Raw genomic sequence first — 15709 nt, 5'->3', positions numbered from 1 at the left:
TTCCGTCCATCCTCAACCACAGGACGGTGGTGCTCACATTACACGGTGATTCACTAATTGATCTTGCTCTGCATTTTTCAGTTGTTGTAGGAAAATAATGTCAGTAGGCAAACGGTGAGCTGCTTTATTACTATGCACGTTATTATGTGCAGAAACATAAAAAACAGACGGAGACGCAGAATATTGACTTTAAATAAAATAATATGAAACTATCTTCTTGGTTTCTGTCACGGTAGGACTCAGAGGTAAAATTGAAAAGACAGTTGTGTTCTGTCCACAGCTCCACCAATCTGTCTTCCATCACCTCGGTCCACATGGTGCATGTTGTTGTTGCTGTCCACTTCACCGTTATTGTTTTGGTCTCACATGCTGAGTGCTCATTGGCTTTTGGCAGTAGTCCCTGCCCAATCGTGTCATAGCACTTCTCATACTGCAAGGTGCACAACCAACATTTCTGCCGTCAGAAAATTATCGGGACATCCAACAGGGGTCTGGAAAACTCAACAGCCATCATCCGTGCGTCCCTCATCCGCTCAAACTAGGTGTGTCCCGACGTACTGATCCTATACCAAGTTCATAGGATTTCACCCCGATAATGAACATTTGTCTAGGATGGCAAAAATGTGCCGCATTTGTGCCCAAATTGTGTAGTGTATGTCCTGCATTAGGGTTTTATCTAACATTAGGATAACATCCCAAAAACATTCACTCTCTCTCTAGCTGTCTGTCTCTCTCTTTCTGCCTATCTCTCTCTCTCACCTTTATTTTAATCCACATTAAAAACTTTCCAACATAATAAACGCTCCAATACTCTTAATTCCATTCACAACCAAGTGTTTGGTTCAGTTATTTGTTCTGCTCTCTGCATGTGTATGATGAAAATAAAATGACTAACATGTAAAATGTGATATGTTGTCACATCCTGACCAGTATAAGGGGTTATTTGTTATTGTAGTTTGGTCAGGGCGTGGCAGGGGTGTGTTTGTTTTGTGTTGTGGGGGTTTTTGGGGTATTGTCCTATGTTTTGTATTTCTATGGTTTTTCTATGTTGTGTATTTCTTTGTTGGCCTGGTATGGCTGTCAATCAGGAACAGCTGTACATCGTTGTTGCTGATTGGGAGTCATACTTAGGTAGCCCTTTTTTCACTTGTCTTTTGTGGGAAGTTGTTTTTGCATAGCTGTGTTTAGCCTGCAATACTGTGCGTTCGTTTTCTTGTTAAGTGTTCAATAAAAGTTAATGAGCACTCAACTCGCTGCCCCTTGGTCGAATCCTTACGACGCCCGTTACATATGTCGAGGATCAGCCTTTGACAGAAGAACAAACAGAGTTGAACACTTTATCAATGTTGAAGCATGCTCAGCTCTAGTTATTTACTTGGCGGTGTTACCCACTGGAGCGACTGAGTATGCATGCTTTTGCTCCAGCCCTGCATTAACACACCTGACTGAAATAGTAAACTAATCAAGGACCTCACTCTGAGTCTGGACCATGATCAGCTGAATCAGGTGTGTTAGGCTACTGCAGGGCTGGAGCAAAAAATCTGCACACCTAGTAACTCTACAAGTGTAGTTGGCAACTCTATCAACCACACCTCTAGGGTTGGTCACCCCAGGTGTGTACCGTATGAATGACAACCATAGGTCCACTAGAACCCTAGGGCCCCTAGGGCCCCTTTAACAGTCGGGCCTATCCCTCCAGCTCTCACTCCTTGGTAAAAAAAGAATGAATTGCCAATGAAATGTCTCTCATCTCCCAGATATTGATTAACCCCAGCCGGTGTCGTATAAAGTCGAGATTCCCATAGCAGCAGGTAGCTACGTCGTCTGCCGGGCAACTGGAGGAGAGACAGGAAGCAGTGCACTCTGAGTGCTATTAATAGTCCCTTATCGGTGTGGCGCAGAGCAGAGCGGTGATGTCACGGCCCTTGTCTGATGAATCCGGGCAAACACATGTTTGTTCCAGCAGTCAGTGTAAATATGTAGTCATTTTGGCATGGTCTGTGGCTGCAGCAGCTGACAACAACACTGACTTACATGCTGTATAGGCTACAGTATCTCTGATGTAGTGGATGCACTTGAGATATATGTTTAAGATCTGGTTTCAGAGAGGACTGATGTTGTGGTTGATGTTGTTCAGTCTGTCAGACATGACTGATGTTGTGCACAATGATGAGGGCTCTTTAGTGCCCTAATGGCTAGTGTGTGATTGGTGCAGCAGCTCTGTGGTTGAGTGTTTTGATTGGTTAGGTTCTCTAGATGAGAGATGTGGCTGAGGACACTCAGATTCCACTTGATTGTGGAGAGGATATGTTGTTTCATGCCTAACTCAGACCCTATACCATTGTTATTGAATTAGGTAAACCAGTGAACTGAACTGATCATAAAAGCTGAATTTGCACTTATGCGGTCAAGGTTTATGGATGCAGATCTAGTATGAGCTTCCCCTCCCCCAATGCTAAACTGATCCGAGATTAGCGTCTAGGGGCATCTTCACCCTACACTGTCCGGTTCTACACTCCTTATCGTGTCTTCCCTATTCCTCTGCCCCATCCCACATGAGTAGGTATTGCGTCCATGACGGTGCCAGTGTACATAGCGGAGACGTCTCCCCCCCACCTGAGAGGCCAGCTGGTGACAGTAAACACACTGTTCATCACGGGAGGCCAGTTCACTGCCAGCATCATAGATGGGCCCTTCAGCTACCTACGCCACAATGGATGGAGGTGAGACAATTGCTCTACATGCCTCATCTTTGAATATCTCAACGATTTTACATGGAGCATCATTTATCCACATTTTCTTTTTTTCTTTCTTTTATGGGGTAGATCAGCTTTAATAGTGCACATAGATTGTAGATTCCATCAATATAATTGTCTGCATCATTTCCAATCCCCCATATATTTTTGGGAAAATATATATACACTGCATATATACTGTACAGTACCAGTCAAAAGTTTGAACACACCAACTCATTACAGGGTTTTTCTTATTTTTACTATTTTCTACATTGTAGAATAACAGTGAAGACATCAAAACTATGAAATAACATATATGGAATCATGTAATAACCAAAAAAGTGTTAAACAAATCAAAATACACTGCTTAAAAAAATAAAGGGAACACTTAAACAACACATCCTAGATCTGAATGAAAGAAATAATCTTATTAAATACTTTTTTCTTTACATAGTTGAATGTGCTGACAACAAAATCACACAAAAATAATCAATGGAAATCCAATTTATCAACCCATGGAGGTCTGGATTTGGAGTCACACTCAAAATTAAAGTGGAAAACCACACTACAGGCTGATCCAACTTTGATGTAATGTCCTTAAAACAAGTCAAAATGAGGCTCAGTAGTGTGTGTGGCCCCCACGTGCCTGTATAACCTCCCTACAACGCCTGGGCATGCTCCTGATGAGGTGGTGGATGATCTCCTGAGGGATCTCCTCCCAGACCTGGACTAAAGCATCCGCCAACTCCTGGACAGTCTGTGGTGCAACGTGGCGTTGGTGGATGGAGCGAGACATGATGTCCCAGATGTGCTCAATTGGATTCAGGTCTGGGGAACAGGCGGGCCAGTCCATAGCATCAATGCCTTCCTCTTGCAGGAACTGCTGACACACTCCAGCCACATGAGGTCTAGCATTGTCTTACATTAGGAGGAACCCAGGGCCAACCGCACCAGCATATGGTCTCACAAGGCGTCTGAGGATCTCATATCGGTACCTAATGGCAGTCAGGCTACCTCTGGCGAGCACATGGAGGGCTGTGCGGCCCCCCAAAGAAATGCCACCCCACACCGTAACTGACCCACCGCCAAACCGGTCATGCTGGAGGATGTTGTAGGCAGCAGAACGTTCTCCACGGCGTCTCCAGACTCTGTCACGTCTGTCACGTGCTGGACTGGGAGACTGGGAGTCTGTGGCTAGGAGCTGGGAATCTAGAGATAGAGGGTAATATCTGGGCCCATTATGTGGTTCGTCTGGAAAAAAATGTAATCACTCATTGAGATTCATGGTTCCCAGACTAACACATGCCCCAATGCAAATGGTAGAGAGAGAGCTCTGCCAGGGTGGGGATACAGCCCCTAACAACTAACTCCTGAATTTCTAAAAATGGCTCTGTAAATGTGATACAAATGGCATGGGATTGAGAGAGAGAGGAGAACATTGTTGCTTTTTTCAGCATCATGGATAGCATGGATATTACTTCTCACACAATGTTCTCTTGTGACTTAGCAATAATGAACATTGTGATGTAAGTGTGCTGAGATCATTGAAGAGCTAATAACCTGTGTCTATTAGGAGCCATTTGAATACCGAGAGGTTTGTGCGTAGGTTGTTCTTGGTTGGCTATTATTATGGCTCATTGGGTTTTTTGTACTGTTAAGGATGTACTATTCATTAAGTAAGTACTTTAATTGGAAAAGTGGATAGGTGAATCAATGCAAAAATCTTTTCCAATCCACCTGCAAACCTGAGCTATGGGATATGACTAATACAAATGTACAGGGTTGTGTTCCTGTGCTTCAGAGACCTCAGACTTCACAGACCTCAAATAACAGAGGGGAAGAGAGCTTATAAGAGGGCCAGTATCAGACTGGTGGAGAGTGAGAGTATAGCTCGGTCTTCGTTCACATCTCAACACAAAAGGTCAGTCCTCAATCTTCACTCATTATGCTTTCATCTGCGTTGACAGAAATCATCTGTAATAGCAGTCCTCTAGCCTTTCATAGCCTTCCATTCTCCTCTAATGCTTCCTTTACATCATTACATGACTTCATTGACATCTTTGTTAAATGTAATGGCCCTCTCTGTACAATACCAGCTCATCTAATATTATAAAGTAGGTAATAGTTGATGTCTGTGAAAATGTTGCATCCACGGGTCAAATATATTTACGGGTAAAATCATTGAAAACATATTCAGCAAGATAAACTAATTCAGTTTGTTTCTAAATTGTTTCCCTTGGGCTTGAAAATAAAACAGAATAAATGAGAGTGGAAGAAAAGGAATATTAATTCAAAACTCGATTAGCTGAACTGACGCCTCATAGTAAATTCAAATGACAGAAAAATAAGACTATACGGGTGAAGCAGAGTCCTTTTAGGCTATATAGGGTACCATTTTGGATGTATCCCATCTTCAGGCATTAATGACTAAAGGAATCTATTTCAACGTCTACATTTCATAAAAGTCCAAATTATCCTAGGTGCTTTTTGCATTCCCTCATTTCTTATTATGCAAATCTAAATATAATGTATATTCCTATCATTTTCCCATAAACGAAGTTCCAACAGATACATGATTTAATCAGATCTAAGGCGCCAACCAACAGATTCCATAAAATGTTAAAACGGTAAAACGGTAAAACTTTGCAAAACAAACAATATACTACAAACAAAACACAAACCGTGACAAAAGAGGTGCAACATGCACTAACTCAAAAATAATCTCCCACAAACACAGGTGGGAAAAATAACGACTAAAATATGATCCCCAATTAGAGACAACAATGACCAGCTGCCTCTAATTGGGGATCATACAAAAATCCCAACAAAGAAAAAGGAAACTAGAACCAAAACAACATAGAACTAAATAAACTAGATAAGCCCCCCCAGTAACGCCCTGACTTACTCTACCATAGAAAATAAGAGCTCTCTATGGTCAGGACGTGACAGTACCCCCCCCCCCAAAGGTGCGGACTCCGGCCGCAAAGCCTGAAACCAAAAGGGAGGGTTGGGGGGGTGTCTAGTGTTGGTGGCGGCTCCGGTGCAGGGCGAAGAACCTTCTCATCCCGCGGATCCTCCCGCATTGGAGGCGGTACTGGTGCGGGACGAAGAACCCTCTCATCCTGTGAACCCGCCAGCATCGGTGGAGGCTGTAGACTGCCGACCGTCTCTGGAGGCTCCGGACCGTCGCTGGAGACTCTGAACCGTCCCAGGAGGCTCCGGGTTGCGGGCCGTCCCAGGAAGCTCCAGGCTGCGGGCCGTCCCAGGAGGCTCCAGGCTGCGGGCCATCTCAGGAGGCACCAGACTGGTGAAACGCACTTCAGGGCGAGTGCGAGGAGCAGGCACAGGACGTACTGGACTGAGGACATGCACTTCAGGGAGAGTGCGAGGAGGAGGCACAGGACGTACCTGACTGAGGACACGCACTCCAGGGAGAGTGCGAGGAGGCACAGGACGTACTGGGCTGTGGAGGCGCACTGGAGACCTGGTGCGTAGAACCGGTGCAGGATATACTGGACCGTGGAGGCGCACTGGAGGTCTGGAGCGTAGAGCTGGCACAACCCGTCCTGGCTGAACGCTCACTTTAGCCCGGCAAATGCGGGGCGCTGGCACAGGACGAACTGGGCTGTGAATGCGCACTGGCGACACAGTGCATAGAGCTGGCGCAGGTTATCCTGGACCGAGGAGGCGTACAAGAGACCAGGAGCGCTGAGCCTGCACAACCCGTCCTGGCTGAATGCTCACTTTAGCTTGGCAAATGCGGGGCACAGGCACAGTGAACACCAGGCTATAAATGCACACTGGAGATACAGTGCGCATCACCGCATAACACGGTGCCTGACTGGTCACACGCTCCCCACAGTAAGTACGCCCGCTCTGCAGCGCTCTCAACGCCAACACCTCTCTCCGGGAATCTTTCGTCGAGTTCCTCACTCGACTCCCTGACTGGCTCTGGTTCACCCCTCAGCTCCGCCGACCACTCCGTGTGCCCCCCCCAAAAAAAATTGGGGAGCTGCCTCTCGGGCTTCCGTTGTTGCCGTGCTAATTCCTCGTAGCGTCGCCGTTCCTCTTTTGCTGCCTCTATCTCCTCCCTTGGACGCCGATATTCCACAATCTGCGTCCAGTGCACCTTGCCATCCAGGATCTCCTCCCATGTCCACTCCTGGCCACGCTGCTTGGTCCTCTGGTGGTGGGAGATTCTGTCACTTTCGTCGTAGAAAGGAGACCAAAGTGCAGCGTGGGTATCGTTCCACATCTTTTATTTTAATGTGAAACTTTGCAAAACAAACAATAAACTACAAACAAAACACAAACCGTGATGAAAGAGGTGCAACATGCACTAACACAAAAATAATCTTCCACAAACACAGGTGGGAAAAACAACTACTTAAATATGATCCCCAATTAGAGACAACGATGACCAGCAGCCTCTAATTGGGGATCATACAAAAATCCCAACAAAGAAAAAGGAAACTAGAACCAAAACATTAAACTAGATAAACCCCCCCAGTCACGCCCTGACCTACTCTACCATAGAAAATAAGAGCTCTCTATGGTCAGGATGTGACAATAGTAGCATACCTTGTACTCATTTTGAATGACATACTGCATCATTCAATTACCTGAAAACACAGCAGCCATTGACATCAAAATGGAAATTATGAATAAAATGGGGAGATTGTGCGGTGGGGAAATTGCCGTGGATGGTAAGCACAGGATAAATCATTTTCTTCATGGCTGAAAAATCTGGTTTAAATTGGCAAAAAAAAGGTCTGTGACAATAATTTGGGAGGCAGTAAACTACCTCAGAGCCTGTCAAGAAACCTGTTGAAGATTAGTTAATTATATAGTTGAAAGACAAAGCCTTTGACAGCTGTAACATCTATACAGTATCGTAGTACAGAACATCGCTCTCTCCCACTCAGTTTCCAATCTGGGTGTTGAAACTTGATTCCCCTCTTACCTGTGACAGCTACATCAAACAACTGTGTAAAGCATCATTCTATCACCTCAGGAACATTGCCAAACTCCAATCTACCCTTACTCAGTCTGATGCAGAAAATTTCATCCATGCCTTATCTCCTCAATGCTGTACTACTGCAACGCACTCTTCATCGGCATCCCTGGCAGGAGTCTCCAGAAGCTCCAATACATCCAGAACAGGGCTGCCAGGATCCTGATGAGAGTGCAGAAACACCATCACATTGGGCTCCCGAGTGGCGCAGTGGTCTAAGGCACTGGACCTCAGTGCAAGAGGCCTCACTACAGTCCCTAGCTCAAATCCAGGCTGTATCACATTGGGCTGTGATTGGGAGTCCCATAGGGCGGTGCACGATTGGCCCAGCGTCGTCCGGGTTTGGCCAGGGTAGGCCGTCATTGTAAATAAGAATTTGTTCTTAACTGACTTGGCTAGTTAAATAAAGGTTACATTTAAAATAATCACATCACCCCCATCCTGGCATCTCTGCACTGACTTCCCGTCTCATTCCAGATCGAATTGAAAACCCTCCTGCTGACTTTCCAGTGTATGGAAAGTCATGGAAATGCCCGTTCTTATCTCAAAGAACTGCTCTCCCTCCGTAACCCCACTTGCACCTTCAGGTCAAGCAATAGCCTGCTCCTCCATGCTCCGCTCCTTGGGGAATTGGGCTTTCAGCTCGACCGCCCCCAGCCTCTGGAATGCCCTCCCAGGGGGTTATTTAAAAATATGTGGGGGGTTATTTTATGCACTTTGAGATAATTCTGTATAATGAAAAGCACTTTCCAAATGTAATAAATTATTAGCATTATATGCAGTGCATACACTCTTAGAAAAACAAGGTGATATCTAGAATATAAAATGTTTATTTGGCTGTCCCCATAGGAGAAACCTTTGAAGAACCCTTTTTGGTTCCATGTGTCACGCACTGATCTGTTTCACCTGTTCCTGTGACTGTCTCCACCCCCTCCAGGTGTCGCTTATTTTCCCCAGTGTATTTATCCCTGTCAGTTCGTCTTGTATGTTAGTCAAGTCAACCAGTGTGTTTTTCCCGTACTCCTTTTGCTATTCTCTTTTTGATAGTCTTCCCGGTTTTGACCCCTGCCTGACTCTGGACTACTTTCCTGCCTGCCTGATCATCCTGCCTGCTCTGACCTTGATTCTGCCTGCCATTCAGTACTTTTTGGACTCCGAACTGGTTTTGACCCTTTTGCCTGTCCACGGCCATTCTCTTGCCTTACTCTATTGGATTAATAAATATTATAAGACTCCAACCATCTGCATCTGGGTCTCGACTTGTGTCATGATACCATGTAGAACCCTTTACACAGAGGGTTCTACATGGAACTTGCCTAGTTAAATAAAACATGACATAAACCCAAAAGAGTTCTACCTGGAAGCAAAAAGGGTTCTCCTATACCCTTTTGGGATCCTTTTTTCTAAAAGTGCAGGCTACATTTAGTACATCAATCCACATGTCAATTACTCCTGTTTCACTGGTTGTCAAAACATGTAAGCTCATTATTTCTTAACTTCTCTCCCTAGCTGGAAGAGAATCTGTGTTCTCAGTTGTCTATCACTCTCCCTCTCTTTCGTCTTCCCCCTATTTCTATTTCTCTCAGTCTTTAGACCCCCCCCCCCCGCCCTCTCCCCCTCTAAGAACACAGTAATCAGAGTCCATTGACTAGTGTGTTGTGTTGTTAGTATCAGTCCTGTGGTTGGTATCATCAGGAGCTCTAACAGCTCCTCTGCCTCTCCCTCTCTCAATCAACCTATAGCCTTGATCACACAGCCGCTGCACATCAAAACAGCACACACAAATGGAGACACACACAGAGAGAGAGAGAGACACACATGTGGATACACGCACGCTAACCACGCTTTTACTCACTAACCCATAGACCCATCAATCTTTCAAAATATATTGAATCCTCTCCTGTCTGTAACTCAGTAATATAAAAGACCAACAATCCAGGGTCAGTGAGTAGCTCAGAGGCTGCCGTTCTGAAATCAAATCCTATTTTATTGGTCACATTCCTGTGTTTAGCAGAGGTTATATCCTGCCTGTTTGGCCCTGTCCGGGGGTATCATCGGATGGGGCCACAGTGTCTTCTGATCCCTCCTGTCTCAGCCTCCAGTATTTATGCTGCAGTAGTTTATGTGTCGGGGGGCTAGGGTCAGTCTGTTACATCTGGAGTATTTCTCTTGTCTTATCCGGTGTCCTGTGTGAATTTAAATATGCTCTCTCTAATTCTCTCTTTCTCTCTTTCTTTCTTTCTCTTGGAGGACCTGAGCCCTAGGACCATGCCTCAGGACTACCTGGCATGATGACTCCTTTCTGTCCCCAGTCCACCTGGCCGTGCTGCTGCTCCAGTTTCAACTGTTCTGCCTGCGCTATGGAACCCTGACCTGTTCACCGGACGTGCTTGTTGCACCCTCGACAACTACTATGATTATTATTATTTGACCATGCTGGTCATTTATGAACATTTTAACATCTTGACCATGTTCTCTTATAATATCCACCCGGCACAGCCAGAAGAGGACTGGCCACCCCACATAGCCTGGTTCCTCTCTAGGTTTCTTCCTAGGTTTTTGGCCTTTCTAGGGAGTTTTTACTAGGGAGTTTTTCCTAGCCACCGTGCTTCTTTCACATGCATTGCTTGCTGTTTGGGGTTTTAGGCTGGGTTTCTGAACAGCACTTTGAGATATCAGCTGATGTACGAAGGGCTATATAAATAAATTTGATTTGATTTGATGTTATTGCGGGTGTTGTGGAATGCTTGTGTTTCTAGCTCCAACAGTGCAGTAATATATAACAATTTCACAATACACGCACATCTAAAGAAAAGGAATGGAATTAAGAATATATAAATATTTGGACGAGAAATGTCTGAGCGGCATAGACTAAGATACAGTAGAACATAGAATACAGTACATAGATATGAGTTGAGTAATGCATAGACTAAGATACAGTAGAACATAATAGAATACAGTACATAGACATGAGATGAGTAATGCAAAAATATGTAAACATTATTAAAGTGACTAGTGTTCCATTATTGAAGTGGACAGTGATTTCAAGTCTATGTATATAGGGCAGCAGCCTCTAATGTGCTAGTGATGGCTATCTAACACGGAACCCAAACCGGCTGTGCGCCATCGTGCGCTATCGTGCATACATTTATTTTGTCCCCCTACACCAAACGCGATCACGACATGCAGGTTAAAATATCAACACAAACTCTGAACCAATGACGTTAATTTAGGGACAGGTCGAAAAGCATTAAACATGTATGGCAATTTAGCTAGTTAGCTTGCACTTGCTAGCTAATTTGTCCATTTAGCTAGCTTGCTGTTGCTAGCTAATTTGTACTGGGATACAAACATTGAGTTGTTATTTTACCTGAAATACACAAGGTCCTCTACTCCGACAATTAATCCACACATAAAATGGCCAACCGAATCGTTTCTAGTCATCTCTCCTCCTTCCAGGCTTTTTCATCTTTGAACTTATATGGTGATTGGCATCTACACTTTTACCACGACAACCAGCAAAACATTTCGTCTTTCAATCACCCACATGGATATAACCAATGAGGAGATGGCACGTGGGTACCTGCTTCTATAAACCAATGAGATGGGAGAGGCAGGACTTTCAGCGTGATCTGCGTCAGAAACAGAAAGGAGTTCTATTTTAGCCCTTGGCATCGCAGACGCTCATTGGCGCACGCGAGCAGTGTGGGTGCAATAATTGAATAACATGGATTTCAAAATTTATTTTGCGACGCTTGCGCACGCGACGTGTCTGGTCTGGTCAGCATGTAACAGTCTGATGGCCTTGAGATAGAAGTTGTTTTTCAGTCTCTCGGTCCCAGATTTGATGCAGCTGTACTGACCTCGCCTTCTGGATGTTAGCGGGGTGAACAGGCAGTGGCTCAGTGATTGTTATCTTTGAGGATCTTTTTGGTCTTCCTGTGAAATCGGGTGCTGTAGGTGTCCTGGAGGGCAGGTAGTTTGCCCCCGGTGATGCGTTGGGCAGACCGCACCACCCTCTGGAGAACCCTACGGTGGCGGTCGGTGCAGTTACCGTACCAGGCGGTGATACAGCCCGACAGGATGCTCTCAATTGCGCATCTGTAAAAGTTTGTGATGGTTTTAGGTGCCAAACCAAAAATGTTCAGCTTCCTGAATTAGACACACTGTCTGTGTGGGTGGACCATTTCAGTTTGTCAGTGATGTGTACGCCGAGGAACTTGAAGCGTTCCACCTCTCCACTGTGTTCCTGTCGATGTGGATAGGGGGTTCCCTCTGCTGTTTCTTGAAGTCCACGATCAGCTCCTTTGTTTTGTTGACGTTGAATGAGAGGTTATTTTCCTGGCACCACACTCCCAGGGTCCTCACCTCCTCCCTGTAGACTGTCTCGTCATTGTTGATAATCAGGCCTACTACTGTTGTGTCGTCTGTAAACTTGATGATTGAGTTGGAGATGTGTGTGGCCATGCAGTCATGGTTGAACAGGGAGTACAGTAGGGGCTGAGCACGCACCCTTGTGGGGCCCCAGTGTTGAGGATTAGCGAAGTGGAGGTGTTGTTTCATATCTTCACCACCTGGAGGAGGCCCGTCAGGAAGTCCATGACCCAGTTGCACAGAGCGGGGTTCAGACCCAGCGCCTTAAGCTTAATGATGAGCTTGGAGGGTACTATGGTGTGGAATGCTGAGCTATAGTCAATGAACACCATTCTTACATAGGTATTCCTCTTGTCCAGATGGGATAGGGCAGTGTGCAGGGCGATTGCATCGTCTGTCAATCTATTGGGGTGGTAAGCAAATTGAAGTGGGTCTAGGGTGTCAGGTAAGGTAGAGGTGATATGATATGATCCTTGGCTAGTCTCTCAAAGCACTTCATGATGACAGAAGTGAGTGCTGCGGGGCGATAGTCATTTAGTTCAGTTACCTTTGCTTTCTTGGCTACAGGAACGATGGTGAACCTCTTGAAGCATGTGGGGACAGCATACTGGGATAGGGAGAGATTGAATATGTCCATAAACACTCCAGCCAGCTGGTCTGCACATGCTCTGAGGACATGGCTAGCTAGGCATGCCGTCTGGGCCGGCAGCCTTGCGAGGGTTAACACGCTTAAATGTCTTACTCACGTTGGCCAGGGAGAAGGAGAGCCCACAGTCCTTTGTAGCGGGCCACGTCGGAGGCACTGTGTTATCCTCAAATTGGGTGAATAAGGTGTTTAGCTTGTCCGGAAGCAAGACGCCGGTGTCCGCCACGTGGCTGGTTTTCTCTTTGTAGTCTATGATTGTCTGTAGACCCTGCTACATACATCTCGTGTCTGAGCTGTTGAATTGCACCTCCACTTTGTCTCTATATTGATGTTTTGTCTGTTTGATTGCCTTACGGAAGGAATAACTGCACTGTTTGTATTCAGCCATATTCCCAGTCACCTTGCCATGATTAAATGCGGTTGTTAGCGGTTTCAGTTTTGTGCAAATGCTGCCAGCAATCCATGGTTTGTGGATAGGGTAGGTTTAAATAGTCACAGTGGGAACAACATCTCCTATACACTTCCTGTTAAAACTCAGTCACTGTATCAGTGTATTCGTCAATGTTATTCTCGGAGGCTACCCGGAACATATCCCAGTCCACGTGATCAAAACAATCTTGAAGGGTGGATTCCGACTGGTCAGACCAGCATTGCGTAGTCCTTAGCACGGGTACTTCCTGTTTGAGTTTCTGCCTATAGGAAGGGAGGAGCAAAATGGAGTCATGATCACATTTGACGAAGGGAGGGAGGGGGAGGTCCTTTTAGGCATCCCGGAAGTTGGAGTAACAGTAGCCATCGTGGTATGGGCTTGAGGGGGAATAAACATGGCTGTGACTATAACAGAAGAGAATTCTCTTTGGAGGTAATATGGTCGGCATTTGATTGTGAGGTATTCTAGGTCGGGTGGACAAAAGGACTTAAGTTCCTGTATGTTATCACAGTCACTCCATGAGTAGTTAATCATGAAACATGCACCCCCGCCCTTCTTCCCGGAGAGTTATTTATTCATGTCTGCGCAATGAACTGAGAACCCAACTAGCTGTACAGACTCAGACTGTACATCCCGAGAGAGCCATGTTTCCGTGAAACAGAGTATGTTACAATCCCTGATGTCTCTCTGGAAGGAAATCCTCGCCCTGAGCTCATCAACTTTATTATCCAGAGACTGAACATTAGCGAGTAATACACTCGGAAGCAGTGGGTGGTGTGCGCGCCTCCTGAGTTGGACTAGAAGTCCACTCTGAATACCTCTTCTCCGCCGGCAGTGTTTTGGATCAACTTCTGGAATCAGTTCAGTTGTCCTGGGGGGTACGAACAAAGGATCCGATTTGGGAAAGTCGTATTCCTGGTCATAATGCTGGTGAGTTACCGCCGCTCTGATATCCAAAAGTTCTTCCCGGATGTTTGTAATAACACCAAAACATTTCTGGGCTAATAACACAAAAAACTAAAATACTACAAAGTTGCCTATGAGCTAGAAGCACGGCTGCCCTACAGTCACACAGAGCTCAATATCACAAAGGAAACAGCTTTGAGAAGCACAGTGCCTCTTCTGTTACTTTAATTACCTGTGTGTCTGACTTGCTGTGTGTGAAGGTCCTTCACCCTATTAGGCTACCAAGGTGTCTAACTAACACTGAGATGAAACACTCTTTTAAAGAGGAAAACATTATCATGTTGACTGGCAATAGGCTTGCTCCCAGCCGTATACGCCAGGTAAAAGAGGTTAATCTATGTAGATATAATCAGTTCAGTAGACCTGAATAAAAACATGGGGTGAGTTTTCTGGAAGCTTCGTATAGGATTAAGATAAAATAATTTTAGGAAAGATTATCTTGGATGAAAGATTATCTTAGTAGTAATAAGATCACAGGAAATTCATACATGACTGGCATTTCTATCATATTCTACACCAGAGATGATAGCCCAATGCTTTAATATGATAGACTATAACAAAGTGAAACAGATCAGAGAGCAGTGACTGATACAGCAAGTGTTGTTAGTTGTGTTGTTGTTGATGTTGTGTTGCTCTGTCACCCTGTGTCTCTGTAATATATTGTCCTTTCATCCAGAGAGAATTGACTGCTACAGATATGATTATGTTGTTGTTGTTGTTGTTGTTGTTGTTGATGTTGTGTTGCTCTGTCACCCTGTGTCTGTAATATATTGTCCTTTCATCCAGAGAGAATTGACTGCTACAGATATGATTATGTTGTTGTTGTTGTTATTGATGTTGTGTTGCTCTGTCACCCTGTGTCTGTAATATATTGTCCTTTCATCCAGAGAGAATTGACTGCTACAGATATGACTATGTTGTTGTTGTTGTTATTGATGTTGTGTTGCTCTGTCACCCTGTGTCTCTGTAATATATTGTCCTTTCATCCAGAGAGAATTGACTGCTACAGATATGATTATGTTGTTGTTGTTGTTATTGATGTTGTGTTGCTCTGTCACCCTGTGTCTCTGTAATATATTGTCCTTTCATCCAGAGAGAATTGACTGCTACAGATATGATTATGTTGTTGTTGTTGTTATTGATGTTGTGTTGCTCTGTCACCCTGTGTCTCTGTAATATATTGTCCTTTCATCCAGAGAGAATTGACTGCTACAGATATGATTATGTTGTTGTTGTTGTTGATGTTGTGTTGCTCTGTCACCCTGTGTCTGTAATATATTGTCCTTTCATCCAGAGAGAATTGACTGCTACAGATATGATTATGTTGTTGTTGTTGTTATTGATGTTGTGTTGCTCTGTCACCCTGTGTCTCTGTAATATATTGTCCTTTCATCCAGAGAGAATTGACTGCTACAGATATGATTATGTTGTTGTTGTTGTTGTTGTTGTTATTGATGTTGTGTTGCTCTGTCACCCTGTGTCTCTGTAATATATTGTCCTTTCATCCAGAGAGAATTGACTGCTACAGATATGATTATGTTGTT

Source organism: Salmo salar, chromosome ssa17 (assembly GCF_905237065.1).
Source record: "Salmo salar chromosome ssa17, Ssal_v3.1, whole genome shotgun sequence".
NCBI classification, from domain to species: Eukaryota; Metazoa; Chordata; class Actinopteri; order Salmoniformes; family Salmonidae; genus Salmo; species Salmo salar.
The sequence above is the reverse complement of the archived record's forward strand: the minus strand, read 5'-3'. Positions refer to the sequence as shown.